This window comes from Triturus cristatus, chromosome 7 (genome assembly GCF_964204655.1).
Source record: "Triturus cristatus chromosome 7, aTriCri1.1, whole genome shotgun sequence".
Lineage (NCBI taxonomy): Eukaryota > Metazoa > Chordata > Amphibia > Caudata > Salamandridae > Triturus > Triturus cristatus.
Window position 1 is genome coordinate 618,939,857 of NC_140590.1, and position 24,527 is coordinate 618,964,383.

Here is a 24,527-nt window from a genome sequence, read left to right on the forward strand (position 1 = left end):
CCAGAACTGTGCTGCCAGAGCGCTGCTGGGCATCCCCCGGAGGACCTCAGCGAGAACCAGCTTAAAGACCCTACACTGGTTACCTGTCCGGGACAGAGTAAAATTCAAATCGCTCTGCATTGCCCACCAGACTTTCTGGGAAATGGGCCCAGACATCAATCGGCCCCTGATTTCTCCCTACAGGCCTAATAAATCCCTCCGCTCTTCTACAGCATCCCTGGCCGAGATCCCCAGAATTCGCAGAGCTAGAGCGGGAGGACGCTCCTTCTCGTATAATGTTTCCAAACTTTGGAACTCTCTCCCCCTGCAGTTGAGGAACAACCCCAATCTGACTACTTTTCGCAAACAGCTAAAAACCCTGCTGTTTAATGCCTAATAAAGTAACCTCAAGAAGGCTCCATCTGTTTTTTAGCGCCTGGACGCCTCAGGGCAACTGTAGCGCTCTACAAGTCACATTTTCATTTCATTTCATTTCATTTCATGAGGCACAGGGTCAGGCTGATTTGCATATGGCCATGTCTGAACTGGGGTGGCAGAGTGGGCTAAAGAACGGTGATGGATTAAACCCAGATCAGTTGACTGGGGGTGAGTGCTTGCAATGTTCAACACTCCGTTCATCATTTCCTTTGGTTTTTGCTTTGTTCGCCATAAGTTGGCAGGGTATGCTCAGACGTGAGTCCCTTGCTCACTTTGCCACTGGATTCAAGCAAGCCTGGCTGAAGACGGCTGAAATGCCAGAAACCGGTCCTAGGAAGCTTGTTTCCGGTCCAGGGAAGACATGGCTTGGCAGTTTGGGCTGGACTGTTCCCATGAGGCACAGGGTCAGGCTGATTTGCATATGGCCATGTCTGAACTGGGGTGGCAGAGTGGGCTAAAGAACGGTGATGGATTAAACCCAGATCAGTTGACTGGGGGTGAGTGCTTGCAATGTTCAACACTCCGTCCATCATTTCCTTTGGTCTTTGCTTTGTTCGCCATAAGTTGGCAGGGTATGCTCAGACATGAGTCCCTTGCTCACTTTGCCACTGGATTCAAGCAAGCCTGGCTGAAGACGGCTGAAATGCCAGAAACCGGTCCTAGGAAGCTTGTTTCCGGTCCAGGGAAGACATGGCTTGGGAGTTCGGGCTGGACTGTTCCCATGAGGCACAGGGTCAGGCTGATTTGCATATGGCCATGTCTGAACTGGGGTGGCAGAGTGGGCTAAAGAACGGTGATGGATTAAACCCAGATCAGTTGACTGGGAGTGAGTGCTTGCACTGTTCAACACTCCGTCCATCATTTCCTTTGGTTTTTGCTTTGTTCGCCATAAGTTGGCAGGGTATGCTCAGACGTGAGTCCCTTGCTCACTTTGCCACTGGATTAAAGCAAGCCTGGCTGAAGACGGCTGAAATGCCAGAAACCGGTCCTAGGAAGCTTGTTTCCGGTCCAGGAAAGACATGGCTTGGCAGTTCGGGCTGGACTGTTCCCATGAGGCACAGGGTCAGGCTGATTTGCATATGGCCATGTCTGAACTGGGGTGGCAGAGTGGGCTAAAGAACGGTGATGGATTAAACCCAGATCAGTTGACTGGGGGTGAGTGCTTGCAATGTTCAACACTCCGTCCATCATTTCCTTTGGTTTTTGCTTTGTTCGCCATAAGTTGGCAGGGTATGCTCAGACGTGAGTCCCTTGCTCACTTTGCCACTGGATTCAAGCAAGCCTGGCTGAAGACGGCTGAAATGCCAGAAACCGGTCCGAGGAAGCTTGTTTCCGGTCCAGGGAAGACATGGCTTGGCAGTTCGGGCTGGACTGTTCCCATGAGGCACTGGGTCAGGCTGATTTGCATATGGCCATGTCTGAACTGGGGTGGCAGAGTGGGCTAAAGAACGGTGATGGATTAAACCCAGATCAGTTGACTGGGGGTGAGTGCTTGCAATGTTCAACACTCCGTCCATCATTTCCTTTGGTTTTTGCTTTGTTCGCCATAAGTTGGCAGGGTATGCTCAGACGTGAGTCCCTTGCTCACTTTGCCACTGGATTCAAGCAAGCCTGGCTGAAGACGGCTGAAATGCCAGAAACCGGTCCTAGGAAGCTTGTTTCCGGTCGAGGGAAGACATGGCTTGGCAGTTCGGGCTGGACTGTTCCCATGAGGCACAGGGTCAGGCTGATTTGCATATGGCCATGTTTGAACTGGGGTGGCAGAGTGGGCTAAAGAAAGGTGATGGATTAAACCCAGATCAGTTGACTGGGGGTGAGTGCTTGCAATGTTCAACACTCCGTCCATCATTTCCTTTGGTTTTTGCTTTGTTCGCCATAAGTTGGCAGGGTATGCTCAGACGTGAGTCCCTTGCTCACTTTGCCACTTGATTCAAGCAAGCCTGGCTGAAGACGGCTGTAATGCCAGAAACCGGTCCTAGGAAGCTTGTTTCCGGTCCAGGGAAGACATGGCTTGGCAGTCCGGGCTGGACTGTTCCCATGAGGCACAGGGTCAGGCTGATTTGCATATGGCCATGTCTGAACTGGGGTGGCAGAGTGGGCTAAAGAACGGTGATGGATTAAACCCAGATCAGTTGACTGGGGGTGAGTGCTTGCAATGTTCAACACTCCGTCCATCATTTTCTTTGGTTTTTGCTTTGTTCGCCGATCTAGGGCGCCCACAACCTTGATTTCCTTGGGGGACGCGGGAGGAGCCCCTGATGGCTTTCCTGGTGGGAGGCAGCCATTTCTGGGATTTTTGGTAAGTGCCCCAGTGCCCACCCAGAGCACTCTGAATGCCTGCTATGTTGGTAATGCGGAGGGAAGTCCAAGACCGAAATAGCCCCAGCCGGCACTCCAGCCAGCAACAAACTGGGTGCTGGCGGGAGGTGGTACCTTTCGTTTACCCCCGCCCGGGCGGGAGAAGCATTTTTTTACTGCTTCTGTTGGGCAGGAGCAAAGTTCTGTCCCCTGCCCAAAAAAGTGTGGGCAGGGTATGTCCACACTTTTACAGGCAGGATGGAGTCCCCAGGGCCTGAACAGGATTGAGGAGGGGAAATATGCGCCCCTTTTTAAAAAATCAGCCCCAGGGGATGGGATCCTACAGGCCCTAGAGTAGCTTAGTAAGGGGGAGCATACCCCCATCCGCTTATTACATTGGCCCCAGGGAATGGGGGCCTCATAGAAGCTCGGGGAGGGGAGCCGTGTGCCACCCTCTCCAAAATCTATTGATGCATGGTCCTCTCCAAGCCCTGTCCCACATTGGGGGGAATTTTGTTTAAACACCGGAGCCTATGCTTTCTTTACCTTATTTTTGCAGCGGATTTATGGATCCATTGAGAATTCATAGCACTTGCTTTTTCTAAATATATTTTGGCCCCGGGGGATTCTTCTAGGAGCCTCCCACCAGTCCTAGAGAGCAGGGTATTTCTACCCTGCCCCCCTATATCTTTTTTAACCTTTCTCCTATGACTCAGGACTGTGTCCGCGGGGCGTAACATATAATTTTTTGCAGCTTCATTGCACAACAACTACTGAAAGAATTTACAGCGTTTCTGGACCAAGATCTAGCTTTCTGCCAAATTTGGTATATTTTGATGTTTACATATGGAAACATGTATGGGAAAATGCATTTTGGGACCCCTCATATTTCTCAGCTCCCGCTTGACAGATCTCCCTGAAACTTTTCAGGAAGAGCTGAGATGGATGAGACTGTGTTTTTGGAAAGTTTTGTGAAGATTTGTCAAACAGCGGCAAAGTTATAAGCAAAGCAAGAAATGATTTTCCTATGGAAACACAATCCTAACTTTAACTACCCAGTGGAGACTGCCGCTAGGAGAGATAGATAGATAGATAGATAGATAGATAGATAGATAGATAGATAGATAGATAGATAGATAGATAGATAGATAGATAGATAGATAGATAGATAGATAGATAGATAGATAGATAGATAGATAGATAGATAGATAGATAGATAGATAGATAGATAGATAGATAGATAGATAGATAGATAGATAGTAAAACCTTTCTGGAATTGATCTGCATAGCCAGAATATTGTTGTCCAGTCTCTGTGACGATCTTACACTTGTCGCAATAAGCCACTAACTACAATGAATAAGAAAATCCTCTTCTCAAAAAAACTATTACAAAAAGATTTCTTCTACAGGATTGAAGAACATCTTTCTTAAAAAATGTAATCACCTTGAAATCAGAATCATGGTGGCTCCTGGGGTAAAGACGAGCAGTATTGTGGCCATTTGCTATAGCCTTCTTTGAATTTGATATGTAAAATTCTTCCAGAGGCAGTGGGTTTTCATTTTTTCATAATATTCCTTGGTTGCTATCTAACTTTAGAACGACGATCAAACACCTGTTTACAAATGCAGACTTAGGGAAAGCCAAGGGTTTTGAATCAAGTGAAATGTAGATGGATTTTCATTCACATTTGGCATGCAAACAAAGACACAAATGCCAAACACAAAATGATGGCGCTCCCAAACGTACACCACTGGAATGCAAATGAAAGAAGCAGGAAAGGTGATATATGACTATAGTTAAAAATCACATGTTGGTCTTTGTGTGCAGACTCGGTGATGCACCAAGCGCAGGTAAGTGGTTTTAGTTATTTATTTATTTTATTTTCCCTATTCGGACATTTGTCACTTCCACCCCACCACCCCTGCCCGCACCCGCCCCACCGCCCATCTCGCTTACCTGCACGGACCGTCACTGCCACTACCAAGGGTTGTATAATTTGGGTTTGTTATATACCTTAGACATAGGCAAGGGCCTAATAAAGAGGGAGAGGGTCTTTAACAACTGGCCATAATGCCATTACAAATTTCTATCCACTGATTGCAGAGAATTCTTAGTTAAAAAGGGAGGAATTGAAAGGCAAACATTGAAATGTTGGGTTCAAAGTCTATACCAGCCATTATTGACCTTGCTCCTCCATTTTCTTCAGTGGAGCCAGGGGCGGCTGGTGACATTTGAAAATGGCGGGGCGTAAAAGTGCCCCGTAACAAAGTCGCGTCAAAACGCACTCTCAAACTAGGACCAAAACACCCCTTCCCCTCCATGGATTTTCTTCAAAACACTTGCAATCAAAATTAGACCTTCCCAACTCTGATCCCAGCTAAGTACATATCCCGCCATTTACAAATGTCACCAGCCGCCCCCATGCGTCATAAAATAACGCGCGACCAGAGGACCCTCCAACTAAAGTAAATAACTGTATTACAAAAGAACTTACACGCTAGCAATGCACAGTGCACAGGTACATCATAGACAAATCATAAGAAAGCCAGTAAACAGAGCTCTCTGCTATGACAATGTACAGGTACATCATAAAAGAAAAAACAGACAGCAAGCACAAGAATGATAAACTCCAGATGCATCATAAAATAACCCACAAGTAGAGCACCCTGCCATACATAGGAATCGAAGAATCATGAAATAAACCACACAGCACCCTGCAATACACTGTAAAAGCACATCACCAGACAACTCATAGGCAGCAAGCAGAACACAGTACAATAACACTGTACCCGACAAACTGCCATAGCAGCGTTCTCTGTTGCTGCCTGCTGCAATAGCGACCTCTCCTGAGCAGCCCCCTTGTCTTCAAAATTATACTCTCAATGTAACCCTCCACAGTTTATTTGCGTCTGACCCGCTAAACTCCGCTAGTAATAATGTAAATACTTTCCCTCACTCCTTATGTCAGGGAACAATGCCTGGGAGCGCTCCCTTCCAGCCCCGCGTGGCTGGGTGCAGCTTCCTGACAAGCAGGTACAAAGGGCACGGGATTGACTCTGTCACTCACGGCGCCCAATGAAGATGGCATCATTACTTAACAAAACTGATTAGCAAAAAATTCATTTCACCCCAAGATGCTTTCCGGCATTCTCGCTGATTAGTAAGACCCGTAGGGCACTGAACAAACATTTTCAAGAAAATAAACTATACCCAGAGGCCACCCGGCATCTCATGGTCAGAGAAAAATATTCACTAATATTGAAAAAGGATTCGAGCAGAAAAAAGAGTAAAAGCTGCACTTCATGTATTATTAAAAATTAAAAAACACTTACCTGACCGCCTCTTCTCCTGGTCCGCGTTTGGCGCCTCTCTCTGCCCCTTCAAACGGTCCAAAACACCACGTCCACGTGACGTGACGCAAGTGACTGCAACCCGGCCCTCAGCCAATCCTGGCGCTGCAGCAGCGCCAGGATTGGCTGACGGCACCGCCTACTCCTCGCCCGCCGCCTGCCCATTAGGAGACCGAGGGGCTCCTAATGGGCATGCGCAAGACAGCAAAAATACAAGTACGCATGACTGGGCACGGAGTAAAAATTAAGCTCCATGCCCACTCATGCGCACTTGTGCTGACTTTCCCAAATGCCTCTGACAATGATGTCAGTCAACATGACGCCGGACCGCCCACGGTCCGACGTCATGCTGACTGCCATTCACAGAGGGAGCTAGGAGGGAGCTGCGGGCGCGGGCGGGGGGGCTACGCCCCCACGCCCCTATGGACGCACCGCGCCTGAGTGGAGCTCTCAAAATTCCAATGTTCTCATTAAGCATTACTGCCTGCACCAGCTAATACCGTTTGTTAATTACCCTCCCTGTGATTATGGCCCCCTGCCGTAGGGTGGGTGTAGGGTAGGGCCCATAATTTTCAAGCACATCCATTATTACCGGGCAACACAGCTATTGGAACCCCCTCCCTACCTCCCTAGTGGTGAATTCAACTCACCCTCAGTCCAAGGTTAGGGCTCCTCTGAAGGTTGCAGCACTTTAATCAAAAGCTGTTCTAACTTTCACTGTCTGCTGTCCAATCCTCTTCTTACTCAAAGTAGAAATGGAATGGAATGGAAGGGCATTTGTAAAGCACACTGTTACTCCGGAGAGTGTCCTGGTGCTCTGCACTTCTGTGATTGCTACCCCGGGGTAGGCAGATTTAACCTAGGTTAAAAGCCATGTCTTTAATTTCTTTCTGACTGCAGAGGTAGCTGAAATATAAGCCCAAATGCTACGGAACAGTAGAAAAAAAGCAAACATATTAGTTGTTGATTTCGATAGTTTTGCGCAAGAGACATCGTGAAAGTATAATATTCACCAATTATGTTGCTGCCTGTGCCAGGATTTGGATGCTACCACGTGGAAAGGGGAATGAGGTCGCTCCCTATCAGAAAGTATATTGAAAAACACTAAAATGTAATACATGATGGGCAATATGTAGATAATTTCTATTTACCGATTCATAAATACCGAATTTTACCGATTCGGTATTTATGAATCGGTAAATAGAATGTAGGTAAACATTCGGTAATTATTACCGAATCGGTAATATTCGGTATTTATGAATCGGTATTTACCGATTCAGTAATAATGCATCCCTTCCAATTCATTCCTATGGGCCTGGAGGCCCATAGGAATGAATGGGAAGCCATTCACTATTACCGATTCGGTAAATACCGAATCGGTAAGAGGGGGAGCATATTCATGGGTGGCAGGGTGTCACATTGACACCCTGTTGCACCCCTGAATCGTGCATGTGTGCACATGTGGCGCACATACATGCCCTAAGGGCATGTATGTCTGCCACATGGCACTTTTCAAAAAGCACAAAATTGCTTTTTAAAAGGTATTCGGTATTTACCATCAACTTGTAGTTGGTGGTAAATAACGAATCCAGAAACCAAAAATGCACTCACTTGAGTGCCCCCTACATAGGATTTCAGGATTCGGTATTTTTCCGATTTCTTAAAATTCCGATTCGGTAAATTACCGAATCCTGAAATCTAGCCACCTACATCTCAATTGCCTAAATACCGGTGGGTAACGGGAAATTTACCGATTTTCGGCCGTTACCGACCGGTATTTAGGTACCTACATATGTCCCGATGTTTGGAGAAGTGGAACAAGGGATATGCCTACTATTTGCAGATGATGTACTCCTAATGTTGAGAAATTTAACTCCCTCCACTTTTTTAGCATGAGCATTATTCTTTGGTATCGGGTTTGAAAGTTAGTCAACAGATGTCTGAGAGGATGTACAAGTCATTGTCAAGACTAGAAGCAGATGAGTTCAGAGAATTCCATTGTGCATTCTGCAATATTTAGGTCTGATTATCACGAGATATAAATCAGATCCATGCGGCTTTATATCCCAAACTCCTCAGGCATTCCAAAAGCAACATGAAAACTGGCCACATTACTGCAATGTCCTGCTGGTCAGGGTTGCAGTTCAGATTAGTATTTTACCTCGGCTTTTATGTGCTGTTCAGACTGCAGTAGTGAAGAGGTTGAAGATAGAAGTTATGTAATTCGAGTGTGGTACTGTGGAGTTCATATGAGGAAGAAACTAGAGTTCTGATTTTAACCAAAGAGCAGGGCTGGGCTGGCCGTTTATTTCACTGGTGGGATGGAGCCCTTGGAGGCCAGTTTTGAAAGGCCAAGGCCGTTCACGGTGCTTCTGTCACTTTCTCAAGGTCCCCTGGTTAACTGCAGCAGGGAGGGGAGGACTCAAGTGAGAGATGAAGGAAGCGGGCCGGTTTGACATTTTTTGCCAGGGCTGCTTTTGGTTCCGCAGTGAAGCTTGGCTATGTAGGAGGAGGGTTACCTGTCCAAATACCTTAAAGCAGTGGTGGCTGCTTTGGAACAGGGGGGGGGAGGGGAGGAGCGGTTAAAAAAAAAAATCACATACCTGATTACTGATGCGGCTTCTCTGTTCTCTTCCTGGCTCCCGGCAGCACACAGGCTCCCCATAGCCAAACACGACACTGCTGTCACCAGCATGACAGCAGCGTCGTGATTGGTCTGTGCGGACTTTTTGGACACCCAGACAGTGCCTGGGAGCCTTGGGACTGTTCTTCACCCAGCTGTGCAACACACCCAGGTGGAGAAATGCTAAGTGCGCATGACTGTTTAGCTGGCCCACCTGACATGCGCACTATGGTGCATATATATTCCATCCACGCCCGCCCTAACTTTGGTCCCATAGGCCGTACTAAATATAAAATGATAATAACATTGTGTTATTGTCATTTTATTTTTCCTTTTCCACTGCTCTGAGAGCAGACGAGCTGCCACTACCGTAAATTGCTTTCAGGCAACAGCTCTATATGCATGAAAGAGTGCACAGAATACCTGCAAGGAATGCGGCTCCTAAAGCACATCTGAGGCAGCATTTCTTCTCCATTACAGACACAGACATTAGCTTCAAAAAGCCCGTAGTTCTAGGAAATTCTAAACAAAAGCCCAACAGACATGGTCCCAACTATGCAGTAACAGTTCAACAATGAAGAGTATCCTTTCTGGAAACTTAGAGAAACCCATGAGCTGTGGGCATTAAATACATGCTTCTCTTTCCTGCCAAGCTAAAGATAATGCAAGGTAATAAAGCCTATTTTTTCAGCAGAGCCTACAGAACTATCGGATTTGCTGGAACCAGGAGGGGTAAAGTAGACAATCAGTAATAAATGAAGCCAACACACAAAGCGCCAAACAAGGAAACAATGAATCTTTAAGAGATCCACAACAGACCAAGGGAGAGCTGAAATGGAGGCAATTATTTCCTCAGTGAACAAAATGTTCATCAGGAGTTTGCCGGAGACTGTTACAGAATATGAATCGCATGCATCTAACTCTGAAGTGAAAACTGAAAATTCACATGCAGGAAAAGGTGAGCCCTCACACATTACACCAAGATCAGCTAAGGATTACTGACAATGGGCATTTAATAAGGGGTGCCTGTAGACCTTATTAGAGGAAGCCATGCATGCATCCTAGAAACAGTTTGAATTCTGATAGAGATAGCTAAAGAGAAAGCGCAGAGGAGCAAAATTAAGAAGGCACACCACCTCCCAATCTGCCTACTTCCCAAATGGTATAGTGAGCGTTAGTTTGTATGTCACTCTCTTTACTGGACGGAGTCTGGTTAAGTCGAGCCTGAGCAAAACCAAATGGGATGATGGACGGAGTGTTGAACATTGCAAGCACTCACCCCCAGTGAACTGATCTGGGTTTAATCCATCAACATTCTTTAGCTCACTCCTCCACCCCAGTTCAGACATGGCCATATGCAAATCAGTCTGACCCTGTGCCTCATGGGAACAGTCCAGCCCGAACTGCCAAGATGCTTGTTTCCAGTCGAGGGAGGACCTGGCTTGGCAGTTCAGGCTGGACTGTTCCCATGAGGCACAGGGTCAAGACTGATTTGCATATGGCTGGGTTGCAAACGGAACGGCATGGTAAGCAAACAAACGATGGATTTAGGCCCAGATCTCTGTACTGGGGTGAATGTATGACATTGTTCTGCATTCGGTCCATCAACTGTTGTTTTTGCATTTGTCACCCCGAGTGGGAAGGGTATGCCCAGACGTGGGTCCCGTGCTCTCCATGCCACTGGAATCAAGCTATCCTGGCTGAAGAGGGGTTTAACCCCGAAACCGGTCCTAGGATGCTTGGTTCCAGTCCAGGGAGGACCTGGCTTGGCAGTTCAGGCTGGACTGTTCCCATGAGGCACAGGGTCAAGACTGATTTGCATATGGCTGGGTTCACACTGGACTGGCATGGTGAGCAAAACAACTATGGATTTAGGCCCAGATCTCTGTACTGAGGTGAATGTATGACATTGTTCTGCATTCTGTCCATCAACTGTTGTTTTTGCATAGGTCGAGCCTGAGCCAGCGTGCAAGCGCTGCTCTGGCGATGATCTGTTGTAGTTCAGTATGGGGAGAAAGCCCCACCCAAATTGTTCATTGCCTTGTGTCTTTGTCCTTTGTAAGTGCTGTCTTCTTATGCCTAAATAGTTTTGTTAGTCCCTCCCTAGTACGGCCATGTCTTCGTTTGTAACCTCCCATGGCTACTGGCCCTTTTACTTTGTTATAACACGGTACCTGTTCTATTTTATTTATTTTGTTTTTCCTTCGTTAGGCATGCACGGCGACATGCTTTGCTTACATTCAGCGGGCCATGCCCGCTTTCACTTTTAAAGCAGCCGCCAACCGGCACAATGGCGGCCGTTTGTTTGCAATGCCAGAGGTCTCGCATTTAAACCCAAGACCTATAGCATTGCAAATATGTTTGTATTTAGACCCGCATGGCTGCAGAGAAGCTCGCACCCCTTCCCTTCTCTGCCATGTGGGCAGGGCCACCCGCAGCACTGAGTGCGCTGTATCCCTGACCCCTGCCGGCTGTGTGGAGGAGCTGCAACAGGGCAGAGACAGCGATCGGCAGCAGCTGGGTGTGTGCAGGTGTAGCGAGAGATGGCTGCTGCACACTGCCCTGTCCGGACTGACCTCAGTGACGCACCACCTGTCCCATAGGAACCCCCACTGAGCATAGATGGTGGCCTCCATGAACACCATTCTGAAGTCCTTCATCAAGCTCTTCAAGATGAAAGTCGAGTACCTCTCGGCGTTGCCGTCACCACTCGGGAGCTTCAGGCAGCAGCCTCCGAATACAGCAGGTCTCCTGATTTTACCAACAAGCAGTGCTTCTCTCATTTTCTCCAGGCTCCTGTTCCTTCTTTAAAACTCGCCCACATGTACGGCTCCTTGTTCAGTTGATGCTTTTATAAAATCATTAAAACAGAACTTTATTAAAGAATATAGCTTTCGAATTTCACTTGTAGACAAATAAAGGCTTTGGGTGACTAAATTACATTTTACTTTTTCGAAATAAAAAAACCTTTGGAGTGGATGTGAGCAGTGTTCAGAATAAACTCTAAATCGGTCCTCTGGATCGATGGTGAGCCTTCTGTCGCGACTCTGCGTATAGAGCGAAAGGGGAGTACTTATTGCCTACAGTAATTAAAAAGTAATTATTCAACAGGTCTGGGTGTTTTGTAGTGCTTGTGACTTGTGCTTAAAGCCAGGCATAGAAGGCTGCTCTCTGCCTGCAGTGCTGTATAGTGGGCTTGTGCCTTCTGAGACTGTCAAACGTGGCATGAGAATCTTATGGTGAAAAGAGCTGAGCAAGAAGTTGGAAAGACATAGTCCTTCTCCATTACCTTCTTTGCAAGCAGCCCTTTCTCCCATCCCCACCGGAACACTTTGATAGGGAATGTTAACTGAGACCTCACAATAAACCGCAGACGCTGTGACCCGAACCCTGCAAAAACAGAATCCAAGGGCAAGAACTTCTACCCTCGCACCATTAGACATAAATACACTTAAAAATACCACTCCTTCGGTGTGGAAACATTAATAGTAAAGGTTATTATTGCTTAATTAATTGATATAGTAGATATGCGGTTATGTAAGTGAAGATGCCACATATCAGAGGCTTGCCTCATATGAGCAATGCCTGCAGGGATATTAGGAAGGACAGTGGCAGGATTTGTCACACACTTGGAATGGGAATCTTCCTTTCCACAAGGCATGTGCCACAGGTACATATAGTAGTTTAGGTGGTGAAAGTGTTGAGGTGAGGTAGACTGAGGAGCCCTGTCCCTCTTGGCATCATAGTAAACATTTAAAAACAATTTCGCATTTGCGTTGTCCCACGCACTACCTGCAGACCTGGTAGATGGATGAAACTATTTCTTGGAGAACCAGAGCAGGCGGTTGTGTGGAGCCTCTCTCGGTCTGGCAGTCCGATATGGCTGGAACAGTCTGTACCCCATATCCTTAATTTATATGTGGTTGTCTGTGAAAGTCATTGGCTGCTCACTGCTCGCTGGATAAACGCACTGCTGCAGTTCTTGCTCAACACTGGGATCATCTTTCTTCCATTCGCTATGATCTTACACAGATGTCACCATGAAACATGGTGTCTTAAAATGAAAGCAGAAATCATTGTATAACTTGCCAACAGAATGAAAAACATTGCCTTCGTTTTCCGGTGGGAGATGCAGCAGCAGATAGAGGCACAATGTATGTAACATACCATTGGCGGGCAAGCTCAAGCTCAGTTTTCCACTGATCCCAAAATTAAAAGCACTGATGGTAAAACATTGCCTCAATAAGAAATGAATTGACCAGGTAGGCACATACATCGAAAAACACACCCTCCCTCCTAAGTGTACATGTGCATCTTTTCAAAATCTATCTCCCAAAAATTCTCTTGATATATATCATGTGGTCGAAGCCTGCTGAGGCCGAAACGCGCCATGGCAGAACAATGAGTCAATAAAACATATCTGCACCAGTCCGTTGCGGATTCTACCATATCCAAACGGAATGTAAAGAATAAACGACAAAGGGATATATATATTTATATAAATATTTACAATAAATTGATTTGCAGTTCAATAAGGTTTACATTATGGCTTAGAAATGTCTATGCCAAAAAAAAAATATGATTACACATCACATTGATAAGACCAGGAGCAACCGTTCCCCAAGGGCTCCTTAAATCTCAAGCTAAATTTCGTATGTTTTGAACCAAGTTATTGCCCCATGGCCCTCACTCAGCCTCACCCATTAAAGCTGTATGTGACCCAGAAATACCTCAGCCTGCCACCCAGGACAGGAGGAAAGGGAAAGCGTAGGTGAGATCCCCAGTGCGGTGAGACGGGTGCGTGGTGCCTGGAGGGAGATGTGTGTGACTAGAAACAGCTCAGGCGTAGAGAGGGGCTCCTGCCACTGAAAGGTGCCAAGCTGTCAAGGGGCACTGCACACTACCACCGCTGCATACAGTAGCAGAGTTCAATACAAAGCAACGTACTGGGTGAGAAGCAGATGTATTCGAATCACTGTGCCCTTTTCACACACCCAGCCATGCTAGTGCTTCACGGCGGTGTATGGTGTCAGCTAAGTTCACAGTGGTGACGAATGGATAGAAAGCAAAATAATCAAGACTTTATGGGCCTGCCTTGAAACTGTCAACATTGTCAGAGTCCCTCCCCCCACGCCCAGGCAGTCAACGTGCCAAACTCAGCCTCTAACAAGTTTGGAAATGTTTCACTGGCAACTTGTGCAGTTAATGCAGAGGTATCAGGGTCAAAACTAAAAGCTGCATTAGCCAAAGGCACTTAAAAAGCCTGCGTCGTATGCAGGAGTGGCTGGTGAGAGTCAGACATGCAGGAAATGTGCTCTAGTGTGTGTGTTATTTTGAATTTTGACAATTAATGGTTATTGTATTTGACAGTACTGAGAATATTAATGTTGGGTCTCGATGTAGTTAATATATATTTGCATGTACACAATGTATGTAATCTGTAATGCTTAGGTGCCCCGGCGTGCTTGCATTATGTGCGCAGTTCTCATGATACCAGTAAAAGGCTGCAGGTGCAGCCACTCGCCACCTTGTTCCACATGTGTCTGAAGAGGACTTTCTCCTTTTGTATTCTCACTCAGACCTTTTATTCTCACACCGATAGAAACCCTGAGAGGGGGGGAGCTGGCGAGCATCTGGGGCTCCACCGGCCTCCAGACTCCGGGGAGTGGGGGTGGGGCAGCATCCAGGCCCCTCCATCAATGTCAGGCAGAAGGGTGAATGTCTGTGTCCTCCTGGGTCCCCTCCCACGTGCACCCCATGTCCACCACATGCACATGCAGTGGAAAATCTGAATGCCTTTCAGTGCGTTTTAGTGTTTAAACAATTCAGCTTAACCAGGTGTTCTCATCAACTCTTACGAAATTCGGCAACGATTTTAGTGCAGTTCGTCATCTTACTGATTGTTATGGTTTGCTGACTATGAGGGGATAAAAGGCACCTGTGGATGCCCACGTTATGCAGATTCATAGTATTGTGTGATTGGTGGGCAAAGGGGATGCTGCACCGAGTGTGCTCTGAGACCTGCAATCTGCGTGCCCCCCCCCCCCCCCCCGGAAGCGCCCTGGGAGACAGGACACCGCTTCAAAGCACCAGCCCCACAGCTGACGCACAGCATAAGTATCCCCACCACAACCTCTGCCTTTGAAGGCGGATTTCATTTCCTTTGTTTCACTGGCACCTGTTTGTGCGCCGGTAACTCTAGCAGCCAATAACAACACTGGATACAGAGCGTGGAAACCATCCTTGGCACAGAGCCTTGAAGACCACCCCACGTGCTGTAGGGGTATGTGCAGTAACCAGGTTATACCGTAAAGTAGAACATTGAATGTATAAGACTTGTACATCATATGGAATGTGATTATAAGGTAGAACATGGAGTGTATTTGTCATTGAGTCTGTGTCCTGCTTGGTGCTGCCAGAACCCTTCTGCTGTACTGCGCTTCTTGAAGAATAAAGGAAACATACTTTACTACTTATTGTGTGATTAGTACTACAGTATGGTGGAGTCCTCGGTGCCCACGCTTGTTATCTGCGGTCCGCCGCGTGCTCATGGCTCCTGGATGTAGACTTTCCTTAGTGCGATGATTAGCAACAGTTCCGTTGATGTACGTGCAGAGGTGATAAAACGAGCGTTGGTGTAGTTTGTTAGAACCTCTGCTGTAGTCTTACTTTAACACACAAAACCCTGGAAATGGGACTCTCCACGAATGCAGTTATGCTCTCAGCCCGGGCTTGGTTGGGGGGCTTTGGGACAAGGCATCACTCACCTGATTGGTGTGAGGCACTTCCGGCATGAAGCCCACTCCTTGGAAGGGACCTCCGGTCACCGCACAGTCTTGGGCAGCCCCGCTTAGACAGTAGGAGTCTTTCCCTTTTTTTGCCCTTTCCTTCGCCCCCGCTTTCCCCCCTCTTCAGGCTCATTTATCCTCCCTCTCCCATATCTGGCCTTATCTGTCCCTTTACCGGTGCCTCACTCCTCCAACAGAATCCTTTATTTAACATTTTACGTTCACCTGCCTTTCCCAACTCATTCTCCTGTCTTTCGCTGTTTGTCCTTGTGTGCACTCTCTTTAACCCACTGTCTCTGCTCCTCATAGCCAGGCATTCTCTATTTTAGCGCCCTGCCTCTTTTATGCACATCCAGCTTTCACTTTCGAATCTCCACCAGCTTCAGACCCAACTCCAGCATCTCTCGCCTACTCACGTGCTGCTCTGATTGGTCCATGCCACCTCCCTGCCGATGACACACTCTTTGTGCCCTATACGTCCCAGCTTGCTTGGTGAGCCAGATGTATATGTACACTGCCAGAACCTTTATGGACTCTGCTGGGGCCACCATCTTATGGTTTAATGTCATAATAGTTTGGTTACTGATAGTTGACCTCTAATAATGTGCTTGCAAATACCCAGCCCTCGAATGCACGTGGTTCAGAGATTAAGCTTACTTTGTGATTTTAAGCTGCCTCACAAAAATAAATAGTCCTACTTTTGACCCGTCTTTCAACATGTCAGGCCTGACCATGGTGCATCCTTTGGCACCAGCTCCTACCTACATCTGAAACAAATTCCACAAGAACACCTCCCACCTCCCTGTGATCTGCGACTGCCCGCTCCCTGGCAGCCCAACCAGCAAAAGCTGCTGACGGGTCTCCGTCCAAGGAGTTTGCCACTAAAAGCTCTTTCAAGGGAAAACTTCACCTCTCTTTCTACAGAGCATTAGCAGCGTTCCTCCTCCAGTAATAACCACCTTAGATATGGTCTAGGCATCGTTATGGGGATTTGTCCCCTCTGTTGATATGATTCACTTGCAGCCTGTGCAATAAGATTGCGAGCAATCTTTTCAGGTACAGACTGGTTGTGTTTGTAGCACAGACGCTATATTCTACCCTGGCACACCTGGGCTCTGTACAAATCCCATCACTCCTTCTAGCACATTGGAGAGGCTGGACATAGGGGAACATCGGCCCTGCGCGGGACTAACCGGAAACTGCGTGTGTGTGGTTCCCTTCTGAGAGACCCCAACCTCCCTGTCCTGTTTTTGAATTTTCAGCCTTATTTTGTAGTTACGTTTTTGGTCATTTTCAAATTCGGAAATGAGTTGCCTTCTAGTGGTAAACTTGTCTTCTAATAGAAGCGGTCCAAAGTTGGGCAAGGTTGATCAAAGCGCCTGCTTAGTTTTGGTATCTGTGTGTGCTCCAAATAAACACGCTGTATTCCATATAAGAAATATTGACTCTAAAGTACATAGAATTTGCCCCTCTTGCTATAAGCGAGCATTTCCACATTATGACTCTGGCTTTATATCTGTAATCTTGAGTTGTAGCAAGAAACACTTGGTCATCCTGGTGAGTGGGCCCAGTACCTATATTGAAATCCTCGTGTCTTCGGGTCTTCGTGTTAGGTCGAGCTTAGGCAGCACATGCGCAGCTCTGCAAAGCATACTGTATTCGGGCATGGCCGTGAAGGCCCGCTCACTCTCTGCTCATATTTTTTATTGGCTTGTGTCATTGTCCTTTGTAAATGCTGGCTTCTGATTCAGTAATAGGTTTGTAAGTCCCTTCTTAGTAGCGTTTTGACTTCATTTGTAATCTCCCATGAGGACTTCCCTTTTACTTCTGTTGTTACACGAGATGTCTTATTTAGTCTGTAAGAACTATTTTCTTTAATTAGTTTCTCCTACTGTAGGCACAACATGCTTTCCTGCAACATTCAGCACCTATATGCGCTGTCACTTTCTAAGCAGCCCGGGACAATGGCGGCCACTTCTTTGAAATGAAATAGGTCTCGCATTTACAAGAGTTTGAGCTATTGGCATTGTAAGTGACAATGCCTTTTATTTATGTGTTAATTAACAAAACAGAAATAAAAGGCATTATCAATTACAATGCCAACAGCTTAAAACCTTGCAAATGCGAGATGTATTGCATTACAAATGCTTGTTTTTCTCCCCCTTAGCATGGAAATTGGAGTTTGATGTTTAGTGTGCTAATTTTACAGGGACTTGCAAACACACAGACATACGTAAAAGCTATAAATGTGGGAAACCAGAGGTTAAGAAAATGTATAATGTGTAAGCTGATATAGAGCATTGGTTTTGGCAGTGGGACAAGAATGCATCGTGCGCAATGAACGCCCATCCTAAATATAATGTCATCACATGGAATGTGAGGATATTGGGATCAACAATGAATCACTTTGAAGTACACCCATACTGAATGTGACAAAGAGTGTAAACACCATTAATTCAGAAACATCATTTATCAGCTTTGGATATTACAAAACACAATGCAGATTGAGGGGGCAATTATTTGCAATTGGTTACTCTTCGTTTGGTAGGGGTGCTCTAATTTCTATATGATATGGGTCCCTTTAATCTAGTTAAGGAGCTGCATAGACAAGGAAGGGAGATACATGTTATGCCAGGATACATTGCATGAGACGGAGGCGGTACCAAATGTAGACCAACAGATCTTCTACAATATACTTTCAAGCAAGCTGCCTGAATAGCCAAACATACCACTAATGTAGGAGGGAATTGTAATAGTGTGCTAAATATAGACATTACCACTGAAAGAATCCTATAACCCTAATTTTCAGGAACCCTTGAGGGGTGGGGGAATAAAATGCATGAGGAAACTGGTTTAGTGTTTTTTGAAGACCCAAACGCACTCTATTAGCGGCATTCTTTCTTATGGTCTCATCCTGGTCCCTTTAAACCAGGACGGGCACAACCATATTCCAATGAGCACTTTGGCTATTACTTGAAGGGGTCATTTTTAATAATAAAAAATACCTCAAGCACACCCCAGTTTCCATTTACTATTGGGCACTCTTGGTATGATTTAAAGATATATATGTGTATTAATGGTCAGTTAGACTTGTACCCATTAACACTAACATATCTTTTCATCTTACCAGGTAATATCCTAAGTGTTCCCTGGAATATGGTTGGGCTTATAGTAGTTTATAGAGACCGGAGGATGAGGCATGCCACTAACAGAGTGAGTGAGGATCATCTAAAAAAACAAAACCAGTTTCCTTATGGGGTCTGTTCCCATACCTCTTGGGGTTGGCGATAATGAGATATTTCAGTGGTCATACTATGTTAGGGAAATAGAACCCTGTTACCCACAGACAATCTCTCTTCCCCCTCTCAGACAAACAGTGGTATATCTGGGGTGTGTGAGTTAAATATAGATATTGACAGACCTAGACAGCCAATGGTGGGCTTGGCAATCAAAGAAAACTCTAGATTGCTTTTGTTGGGGGTGGCTCAAGAGGATTTGGCTCACCCATACACTACCCCGAGAGGCAAGCTGCTCACCTTTTTCCTCCCGGTGGCATGATTAAAAATAGCCCACACCTGGAAGAACCCTCGCCCATCTAGTCTTTACCAGTGGTAGTCTAAGATGTAGCAGGTATACACCATAGAATGCTTGGCCGCAATAGTTACAGACAGAATGTACAAATTTGAATGAACCTGGCTGTCTTCTAAGATTTAACTTATGTTAATAGGGATGGGGTGGGGCGCTATCTGCTACCATGCCCGACATCTTTCAACAAACCTGACTAGGTGGGCTTTCGTCATCGGATAGTAAGTCTAGAGGGGTTAAGATGAAGCTCTGCGATTTGTTTCGGATCAGGTGACCCAATGTAATGATGATCTGCTTGCCTGATGTTCACATGCTTACTCTTATGACTATTTCACTGGACATTCTATGTTGTTCAGGTTGCCGCTGAGATATGATGCTCCTTTTATATGTCCTCCACTGCTTTTGTGTTTTTTTTCTATCTTGAACTAGATCTCCCTGGAACATATTTTCAAATAAATATTTGGAGCAAAGGATGGAATTCGTTGACATGTAGAGGAACAGATTAAAGGGATTATACCTCAATTATTAGGAAGATGCTAAAAACACTGTTGTTTAGAAGGATTCTGAGTGTCAGCTAGACCAGGGAGTGTCTTTCTGGCAATGTCTGCCAAGCTTATTGTTGTAACTAGAGATTTCAAGCGCCTAGAGACCTGCAGGTGATTGGGCGCGATATAAATCCAAAATAACAATAACAATAACAATTATGATTTACAAATTAGACTTGAGATTATAAAGAGGTCTGCTTTATTTTTTTAAAATTTTTATTGAGCAGAGGAGAGCAGGATAAATAACAATTTTTAAACACTTTTACAGTTACTTTCTGATACATGTATGAATCTGAAACAACACATCGTGACATACCAATCTGTAAACGAGAATATAGCCTTAAAAAAAAAAAAGCAACCCCACATAAAGTAGCGTTATGCTTTCTTAAAGTACAAGCCATAAAATAACCTAAAACAAAGTGTAGGGCTACTAAAGTGCAGTGTGCGACACTATGGGACTTTCTACAACACTTCAATTTTATATTGATAGCAATTTATCTAATGGCCTCCATTCCACAGTAAGAAAAGCATCTGCTTTTCCACCCCCCTCATTCCCGCCATATTTTAAACTATTTCCTCGAGTCAACAATAAATAGTGCAAAAATACAAATTTTCTTAAAGTGCAATATGCTAAAGTGCTAAGTGCTAAAGTGCTATACCATTACCATACTAAAATTCTATATAGCTTGATACTGTATGCATCACTATTAGACTTTCTACACAACTTCAAATTTATATTACTAGCAATTTATCTAATGGCCTCCAATCCACCGTAGGAAAAGCATTGCTTTTTCCCACCCTTCTTTCCCGCCATATTTTAATCTATTTCATCGAATCACAATAGATTGTGCAAAATTACACATTTTCATAAAGTGCAATATGCTAAAGTGCTTGGTGCTAAAGTGTTGAACCAGTCCCGTACTAAAGTTCTATATAGCTTGATACTTATCCAAAAACCTCCAAACCAAAGTAAATTTTTTTACTGCCCCTACCCGCTTGGCATATGCTTCTTCATATCTCCTTGTCCTCCACATTTTAATTAACCATTCCGAATAAGTGGGGATCTCTTCTGTTCTCCACTTTTGTAGAATCAATGACCGTGCTATTACAGTGCCAATAGCCACAAACGTTGCTTCTGCTTTATTAAGGTCAGCTCTTCCTCTAGAGATCCCAAACAATGCCACCTCTGTCTCAGGATCAATATTTTTATCAATTGCATAGCTTATAGCTGAAAAAAATGTATTCCAGAACGTTTGGAGTTTTGGGCATGTAAAACAAATATGAAGCCAGTCCCCCTCTCCCAAGGCCTGGCACCGAAAGCAGTTATTTTCAACCCCGGCATGGCGCTTGTTTAATACTGCCGGAGTACAATATGCCATCCACCTTGAAAGAAAGGCCATCCTTTTAAAATTGGCCGCTCTCAATGCTTTACTACCTAATAGTGCAATCTGCTGCCATTCTTGATGGGAGAACTTGCAATTTGTTTCTTGTGTAATCTTTCCCAAAAAAGTTTCAACTATTGGAGCTGACCTTAATTTTAAGAGTAGAGAGTACCAGTTTCCTACACCTTTCAATCTCATCTTATAAAGTGCATTAGCAAGTCCCCCTGGTACCCGATCTGGTAAAATATCATATTTTTTAATCAGATGCGAGATCTGTAAATATTCCAAGAATCCGGGCTTCTCCAGGTTCCCACATCTGGCTACCACCTGTTCCCAGGACATAAAGGTTTGAGCTATAAAAAAACTACCCAGCTCGAAAAAACCGTTGTCCTTCCATCTTGTTAAAAGGCGAGAGTGCATCTGCAGCCCTAAAAATCTACTTTCTTCGAGATTTAGAAAAATGTAGCCAGAAGAATTAATTCGTTTAAAAAAGCATAAAAGGCGTTTGGAGAAGTCGCGTAATGTCTTATACCGGGATTTCTTTGGCAGTTTGGTTGTTTTAAGAAAAACTGATAGTTGTGTTCCAGACTCACTAAGCATTTTTTCATAGACATTTTTTTCTGTCAAATCGTTACTAACAAGTAGACGGGCAATTGTGTCCAGTAAGGCAGCCTCATAATAGATTTGGATATTAGGTAGAGCCAATCCTCCCTGATCTATTTCTAGTTGTAGTGTGGGGAGCTTGACTCTAGAAATCTTATTATTCCATATAAATTCTCTGAACATTGAATCGATTTCTTTAAAAAAACTTAACATTTATCTTAAGAGGGACATTGATAAATAAGAAATTTAATAAGGGTAGTATAGACATTTTTAAAAGCCCAACCCGGCCTATCAAAGGCAATGGTATAATAGACCACTTATCCAATAAGCTTTTGATCTTACATTTCGTTGTCGTATAATTCAGGCTAAAAAGTTGATCAACTTGGTTGGAAACATATATGCCTAAATACCTTATTGGGTCTGTTTTCAGCGCCTGGGGTTTTAAATTCGGGGGTAAAAAGTTATAATCATTATTCAATATTAACATTTCTGTTTTCTTTTGATTTATTTTATAACCCCCCTATTTGTTCAAATCTTCTAAACTCCGCTAGTACCATGCTCCAGTTCATTTCATCCGGATACAAATACAAAATTATGTCATCTGCAAATAATTTCATTTTTGGCATCCCATCAAAGGGCGCTCTAATTAAAAGATTATCCCTAATTCTACATGCCAATGGCTCTATAAAAAATGTAAACAAAATGGGTGACAGAGGGCATCCCTGCCTTGTCCCTCGTTTTATTTCTATTTCCCCAATTGATTCACCATTAATAATCAGCCTGGCGTGAGCTCCTTGATATATATTCTTGAGCATTTTTATAATTTGACTAGGGAACCCAAACTTTGATAAACCGATAAAAAGAGCTTCCCAATTCACTAAATCGAATGCTTTTTCGGCATCGACCATCGTGATAAAAGTGGGTAATTTATTTACAGTGACAAAATCTAAGGTCTGAATTAAAAACCGGGTATTCGTTGACATAGATCTACCTAAAATAAACCCAGTCTGATCCGGATAAATTAAAGCTTGTGCTATAGGTGTAAAGCGCTGTGCCCAAATTTTCATTAATATTTTAAAATCTGCATTCAGAAGGCTGATTGGTCTATAAGAGTTAACATCTTTTTCACTCTTTCCCTTTTTAACAAAGCTGATCAAGATAGACTCCTTAAAAGTTATGGGAACCTTCCCATCCTGCTTAATATAAGTAAATATTTTTCTTAGAAAGGGAGTTAGTGTCTTCTTAAAAGTTTTATACAGCTCAATCGGGAGCCCATCCGCTCCACAAGCTTTTGCCCCTGGAATTAATCCTATGGCCTTTTCTATTTCCTCTATGGATATATCCATGTGGAGCTGTTCTACCATTTCTCTTGTAAGACTGGGTACCTCGACCTCCTCATAAAATTGATTAATCTGGTTTACTCCAACCTGGTATTGGGTTGCATATAATTTAGTATAATGTTCCAAGAATGTTTGTGCAATCTCTCCTTTTTCAGTTAAAAGGCCATTATTTCTAGGGTCAAAGATTTCAGTGATCATTGCTGACTCTTGCTTAGTTTTAGTAGAGCTAGCAAGCATTTTACCGAGCAACTGGTTTTCTTCATATACCCGTTGCTGGTAAGATCTAGAACAAGCTATCTCTTCCATGATAAAAAATTCTTTTAATTCATATTTAACTTTGATGAGATGCCTTTTATCCTCCTCTAACGCCACAGACCGATTATTTACTGCCTTTGTTGCCTTTTCGATGTTCTGTTGAAGATTATTGATTTTTTCTCTCCTCTGTTTCGTTTGAGCGGCGGAGTAGGCTATTATTTGGCCCCTTGAGGCAGCCTTGAACCCGCCCCATACAGAGAATATATCTGCCGTGTTCTCATTTCTGTTAAAAAATTCCTCGATCCATTCCCCCGTATTATTCACCCACTGAATGTCTTGCAAGAGGAGACGATCCATCTGCCACTTGGATCTTGGTTTCACCTCCTCATTAATTCTTATCTCCACTTTGATTAGGGAGTGATCCGAAAAAGGGTTTGTCAATATTTCTGTATTATTATACCCCAATGATTTAGTTATTAAGAAAAAGTAAATTCTCGATGCTGTATTATATTTATTAGAGTAACAGGTATACTCCATCTTAAGGGGATTAGCGTCACGCCAAGGATCTATTAAAACATGTTCTGCTATTAAGCCTTCTATCACTTTTTTGGTTTGGGGTTTCAGCTCTTTTTTTCCCCCTATTTGAGGTATCCTTTTTTAAGTTTTGGATAAAATTGAAATCCCCACCCCAGATCATTTTCCCCGGTATCCCCCTTAGTGTTTCCCCTATTTTAAGTAATACTGCGTTGTCATCCATTACAGTAGCATAATAGTTCACAAAATTGAATTTAGCACCCTTTAATCTAGCTTCAACCCAGATCCATCTGCCCTGAGGATCTCTTACTATTTGGCCGAATTCCCAAGGGAGGTTTTTACAAAAGTATATAGCGACTCCTCTACAAGCCAATCCAGCAGAGGCAAAAAAAACATGTGAAAACCAACGAGGAAGGAATAGATTTGGGGAATTTGTTTTTAGATGTGTTTCTTGTAGAAACAAGACTTGAGGTGTCAGGGAGGTAAGCCATCTAATAAGGCCCCCGTATTTCTGCTTATTTAAGATCCCATTAACATTTAAAGAGTATATACTACACAACTTAGTCATATCTTATACAATTCAATCTCCCTTCCTCCAACTACTTGAGAAACATATCGTATCCATAGCCTGCCTAACTTAACCGACCATAGCCTGACTAATTTTACCTTTTCTACTTCTGCTCTGCTACTGCTACTGCTCATTTTTATTTTGCTTTTATACCCCCCCTACTGACCCGAGGTTCTCCCTGTCCCCACCACCTACCACTTGCCCTCCCCTTGCATTTTGGGAAACCCCCTAGCTGCCA